Source organism: Monodelphis domestica, chromosome 3 (genome assembly GCF_027887165.1).
Source record: "Monodelphis domestica isolate mMonDom1 chromosome 3, mMonDom1.pri, whole genome shotgun sequence".
Lineage (NCBI taxonomy): Eukaryota > Metazoa > Chordata > Mammalia > Didelphimorphia > Didelphidae > Monodelphis > Monodelphis domestica.
The window spans coordinates 26,461,543-26,467,802 of record NC_077229.1 but is presented as its reverse complement, the minus strand read 5'-3'; the positions used below and the strand labels follow the sequence as shown (position 1 = coordinate 26,467,802).

General features: G+C 48.6%; 1 protein-coding gene across 1 annotated transcript in view; it reads left to right on the top strand.

Moving 5' to 3' along the window:
• Window positions 1–6: 6 nt before the first annotated feature.
• The window catches only part of LOC100010514 (unconventional myosin-XVIIIb), a 204,375-nt gene continuing 198,121 nt past the window's right edge, over window positions 7–6,260 (top strand). The window contains exons 1-2 of the mRNA XM_056821572.1: window positions 7–17; window positions 4,399–4,553. The gene's annotated coding sequence lies outside the window, so the exon portion shown is untranslated. The remainder of the gene's footprint in view (window positions 18–4,398; window positions 4,554–6,260) is intronic.

Here is a 6,260-nt window from a genome sequence, read left to right as displayed (position 1 = left end):
GGGAGCTGGAAGAGAAGGTGAGAGAACGGCGGCAGCGTCCACTAGCCCTGCTCTGGGGCGCCACTGAGAGGACGCTTGGGTCTGGAACCCTAGACTCGCACTTGTAGAGGGAATAGTCAGGGCGGAGGGCTTAGAACTAGGGGTGTCAGGGCTTAGAACTAGGGGTGTCAGGGCTTGGAAGGGGCTTAGAACTAGGGGTGTCAGGACTTGGAAGGGGCTTAGAACTAGGGGTGTCAGGGCTTAGAAGGGGCTTAGAACTAGGGGTGTCAGGACTTGGAGGGGCTTAGAACTAGGGGTGTCAGGGCCGGAGGGCTTAGAACTAGGGGTGTCAGGACTTGGAAGGGGCTTAGAACTAGGTGTGTCAGGACTTGGAAGGGGCTTAGAACTAGGGGTGTCAGGGGAAGGGGCTTAGAACTAGGGGTGTCAGGACTTGGAAGGGGCTTAGAACTAGGGGTGTCAGGACTTGGAAGGGGCTTAGAACTAGGGGTGTCAGGACTTGGAAGGGGCTTAGAACTAGGGGTGTCAGGACTTGGAAGGGGCTTAGAACTAGGGGTGTCAGGGCTTAGAAGGGGCTTAGAACTAGGGGTGTCAGGACTTGGAAGGGGCTTAGAACTAGGGGTGTCAGGGCTTGGAAGGGGCTTAGAACTAGGGGTGTCAGGGCCAGAGGGGCTTAGAACTAGGGTGTCAGGGCTTAGACTAGGGGTGTCAGGGCTTAGAACTAGGGGTGTCAGGGCTTGGAAGGGGCTTAGAACTAGGGGTGTCAGGGCTTAGAACTAGGGGTGTCAGGGCTTGGAAGGGGCTTAGAACTAGGGGTGTCAGGACTTGGAAGGGGCTTAGAACTAGGGGTGTCAGGGCCGGAGGGGCTTAGAACTAGGGGTGTCAGGACTTGGAAGGGGCTTAGAACTAGGGGTGTCAGGACTTGGAAGGGGCTTAGAACTAGGGGTGTCAGGACTTGGAAGGGGCTTAGAACTAGGGGTGTCAGGACTTGGAAGGGGCTTAGAACTAGGGGTGTCAGGGCTTAGAAGGGGCTTAGAACTAGGGGTGTCAGGACTTGGAAGGGGCTTAGAACTAGGGGTGTCAGGGCTTGGAAGGGGCTTAGAACTAGGGGTGTCAGGGCCAGAGGGGCTTAGAACTAGGGGTGTCAGGGCTTAGAACTAGGGGTGTCAGGGCTTAGAACTAGGGGTGTCAGGGCTTGGAAGGGGCTTAGAACTAGGGGTGTCAGGGCTTAGAACTAGGGGTGTCAGGGCTTGGAAGGGGCTTAGAACTAGGGGTGTCAGGACTTGGAAGGGGCTTAGAACTAGGGGTGTCAGGGCTTAGAAGGGGCTTAGAACTAGGGGTGTCAGGACTTGGAAGGGGCTTAGAACTAGGGGTGTCAGGGCCGGAGGGGCTTAGAACTAGGGGTGTCAGGACTTGGAAGGGGCTTAGAACTAGGGGTGTCAGGGCTTAGAACTAGGGGTGTCAGGACTTGGAAGGGGCTTAGAACTAGGGGTGTCAGGACTTGGAAGGGGCTTAGAACTAGGGGTGTCAGGGCTTGGAAGGGGCTTAGAACTAGGGGTGTCAGGACTTGGAAGGGGCTTAGAACTAGGGGTGTCAGGACTTGGAAGGGGCTTAGAACTAGGGGTGTCAGGGCCAGAGGGGCTTAGAAGTAGGGGTATCAGGGCTGGAGGGGCTTAGAAGTAGGGGTATCAGGGCTGGAGGGGCTTAGAAGTAGGGGTATCAGGGCTGGAGGGGCTTAGAACTAGGGATGTCAGGGCTTAGAACTAGGGGTGTCAGGACTTGGAAGGGGCTTAGAACTAGGGGTGTCAGGACTTGGAAGGGCTTAGAACTAGGGGTGTCAGGACTTGGAAGGGGCTTAGAACTAGGGGTGTCAGGGCTTGGAAGGGGCTTAGAACTAGGGGTGTCAGGACTTGGAAGGGGCTTAGAACTAGGGGTGTCAGGACTTGGAAGGGGCTTAGAACTAGGGGTGTCAGGGCCAGAGGGGCTTAGAAGTAGGGGTATCAGGGCTGGAGGGGCTTAGAAGTAGGGGTATCAGGGCTGGAGGGGCTTAGAAGTAGGGGTATCAGGGCTGGAGGGGCTTAGAACTAGGGATGTCAGGGCTTAGAACTAGGGGTGTCAGGACTTGGAAGGGGCTTAGAACTAGGGGTGTCAGGACTTGGAAGGGGCTTAGAACTAGGGGTGTCAGGGCTTGGAAGGGGCTTAGAACTAGGGGTGTCAGGACTTGGAAGGGGCTTAGAACTAGGGGTGTCAGGACTTGGAAGGGGCTTAGAACTAGGGGTGTCAGGGCCAGAGGGGCTTAGAAGTAGGGGTATCAGGGCTGGAGGGGCTTAGAAGTAGGGGTATCAGGGCTGGAGGGGCTTAGAACTAGGGGTATCAGGGCTGGAGGGGCTTAGAACTAGGGATGTCAGGGCTTAGAACTAGGGGTGTCAGGGCTTAGAAGGGGCTTAGAATTAGGGGTGTCAGGGCTTAGAAGGGGCTTAGAACTAGGGGTGTCAGGGCTTAGAAGGGGCTTAGAACTAGGGGTGTCAGGGCTTAGAAGGGGCTTAGAACAGGGAATGTCAGAGCTGGGAAGGGGCTTAGAACTGGGGTTTCAGAGCTGGAGGGGCTTAGAACAGGGAATGTCAGAGCTAGGAGCAACCTTAAAATAAGGAGTGTCAGAGGTGGGAGGATTTAGAACTGGGGATGTAAGGACCTGGAGGGAGCTTATAACATGGAATGTCAGAGTTTTAGGGGCTTAGAACAGGGGATATCAGAGCTGGGAGGAATCTTAGAACAGGAGGTATCAGAGCTGGAGGGGCTTAGAACAAGGGATGTCAGGACTAGGAGGGATTTCAGAGGTCTAGCTGGGGAGGGATTGAAAAGAAAAAAGGCCATCACCAGCAATCTAATGGTTTCTCAATTACATTTTGGTTCTAAAATACAAAACTGGGGGCAGCTGAGTGGCTCAGTGGATTGAGAGTCAGACCCAGAGATGGGAGATCCTGCATTCAAATCTGGCCTCAGACACTTCCCAGCTGTGTGACCCTGGGCAAGTCACTTAACTCCCACTGCCTAGCCCTTACCACTCTTCTGCCTTAGAACCAATACCTGGTATTGATTCTAAGATGGAAGGTGAGGGTTTAAAAAATAAAATAAAATAAAATCCAAACTTGCAAGATGGCCTAACCTCTGACTATATCCTGGCAGTTTTCTTTTTCTGGCGACGAGGCCTGGTTTTGTGGAAAGGGTCTCACTAGGAAGAGAGGGGACCAAGGCTGGAGTCCTCCTTCTGCTCTTGGTTCTCCACATGACCTTTTCCTGAGCTCCCTAAAATGAAAGATCTGGATTCCCAGGTCCCATGTCTTATTTAGCTATTTTCTGATTCAAGGATGGGGGCCTGAGCAGTCAGAAATGGGAACCTCAGCAGACTGGCACGGTCAGGGAAGGCTTCCAGAATATGTGAGGCGGGCCCTGGAGCTGAGCCCTCCTCCCCTTCCTCTCAGCTCTGGGGCTTTAATGGAGACACATCTGACGCTCTGACGCCAAAGAGCTGAGCATCCTCCTGCCTCCGAGATGTGGGTGTGGAGCCTTGATTTGCCTCTCAGGCAGATGTTAAATAGTCCTTCCCAAGAGACTTGCACAGTAGATTAAGAGAGAGGAGCTACAGGGTGGGGGTGGGGGGGGGGTTAGTCTAGGCCTTTAATAGCCGATTATCAAGTTAGGTCAGTTTCCCCAAGGAGGTGTGTGGGGGGGATATTCATGCTACATTAAAAAGTAATAAACTATCAACCTTTCCTGAGCGGTGGAAATACAAGGCGGCATCCCATTTGCTTTCAAACACTGAGTTTAGAATTACAGGCTTCATTAACTCAACATTTTGCTTATTTAATACAGTTCTTTTAATGAGCCGACTTCTTTAAAGGGGCTTTGCTGAGTTTCCTCCAAACTCGAGCCTTTGGGGGGACGTTGCCTGCCTGAAGAGGAAGGAGCTGGGAGTGTTCTTACCGAGCCTGGCCCAACCCTCGCTCCCCTCTTCAGGAAGTTCTGATGGCTTCCCTATGACAGCAGGGATAGAATTCAAGCTTTCTTTTTTTGTTAGAGTCGCTGGTCAGTCATTTTCAGTCGTGCCCCATTTTCCATGACCCCATTTGGGGTTCTTCCCTATACCGGAGTGGTTTTTCATTCCTTCTCCGGCTCATTTTGCAGATGAGGAAACTGAGGCACACTCAGTGAAGTGACTTGTCCAGGGTCACCCAGCTTGTAAGTCTCTGAGGCTAAATCGGGACTCATGAAGATGAGTCTTCCTGATTCCAAAGCCTAGGGCTCTCTCCACTGTGCCACCTAGATTCTTGGATCCAAAGGGAAACACTGAAGTCATGAACATGTCTTGAAAAGGATGATTCTGAGTTCTTCTGCTTACAGCTTCGGGAGGCTGTGAACTCCTATGAGGAGGTCAGGAAAAGCTCTCACCAACTGAAGAGGAAATGCCACAGTCTGACCTGTGACCTTGAGGATGCCCGGATCCTTCTGGAGAACCAGCAGAGCCGGAACCATGAACTGGAGAAGAGGCAAAAAAAGTAAGGCTGGGAGGACTTGAGTTCAAAACCTACCTCTACTCTGGGCTTGCTGTGATCCTTTAAAAGCTCAAGCCACTTAGCATCCCTGGGTCTCAGCTTCCTCCTCGGGAAAACGGGGAAAATTAGAGCACCTGCCACACCTAGGTTGTCCTGAGGCGCACACACACACACACACACACACACACGTGTGTGTTTATATATATATATATATATATATATATATAGTTGATAAAGTCATTTTTCAGTTGTGTCCAATTCTCTGTGACCCTATTTGGGGTTTTTCCTGGCAGAGACACTGGAGAGGTTTGCCATTTCCTTCTCTAGCTCATTTTACAGGTACAGAAACAGAAACACAGAGATTTAGGGAAGTGACTTGCCCAAGGTCACACTAATTTGTTGTGGTTCAGTCGTTTTAGTCCTGTCTGACTCTTTGGGACCCTATTTGGGGTTTTCTTGGCAGAGGAGAGTTTTGCCATTTCCTTCTTCAGAAAGTTCATTTTATAGATGAAGAAACTGAGGCACACAGGATTAAAAAATCTTGCCCAGGGTCACACAGCTAGTGTCTGAGGCCAAATTTGAGCTCATGAAGAGAACTTTTCCTTACTCTGAGCCCAGTGTACCACCTATATATATATATATATATATATATATATATATATATATATATATATATACATGCATTTATACTCATATATATATTTATATGTACACACAAATACAGGTACCCTTTCTACATTGTGACTTTCCCTATTGTGGTTTCAAAATATTGCAGGTTGGCATAAAAAATTCAGTGGAGGAGGGCACAGTGGATTGAATGCCAGGCCTAGAAAAGGGAGATCCTGGGTTCAAATTTGGCCTTGGGCACTTCCAAGCTGTGTGACCCTAGACAAGTCATTTAACTACAATTGCTTAGCCCTTACTGCTCTTCTGCTTTGAAACCAATACTTAGTTTCTATTCTTTCTAAGATGGAAGGTCAGGATTTGAAAAGAAAAAAAGAACTGAAATGGGAATTTTTGGAGAATCTTGATGACAGAAAGTTTAGGAACTCAGAAAGGCCTAAAATATATGTATGAATAGTATTGTAGAATAGCAACATATTTTGTCTTTTAATACCATAAACATATGTAATTTGTTTTTTTAAGCTAAAATAAGTATAAAGTTAAAAGTTTGCAAAAAGAATGTGAAAGCCAGTAGATGACACACAAAGACTAGAAATGTTAACACTGACCCCATATAGCCTCTGACCAAATACTTCACCCAAATTTACAATAAGGTTCTGTCGACACCCCACAGAAGAAAAAGAAAAAATTCAGACCTTCTCGGGTATGAAGGGAGGCCAAAAAATTCAACTCAGATTTTCCAGATCGTGGGGCTGCTGTGCCTCCAACCCCGGGGATGTGGAAGGACAGCTGGATCTTTATAGACAAAAGAGGTCATGAAACAATTAGTGTAGAGGTCAAGGTTTCTTGGTTGAACTAACACAACATCATATATATATATATATATTTATACACACATATATGTATCTATGATACATATGCACACATGTATCTAAATATTTATAGACACATCTATATGCACACACAGACATATATACATATATGAATAGATGAATGGATGGAAGGATAGATAGGTAAGTAGGTGGATAGATAGATAGATAGATAGATAGATAGATGGATGGATAGATGGATAGATAGATAGATAGA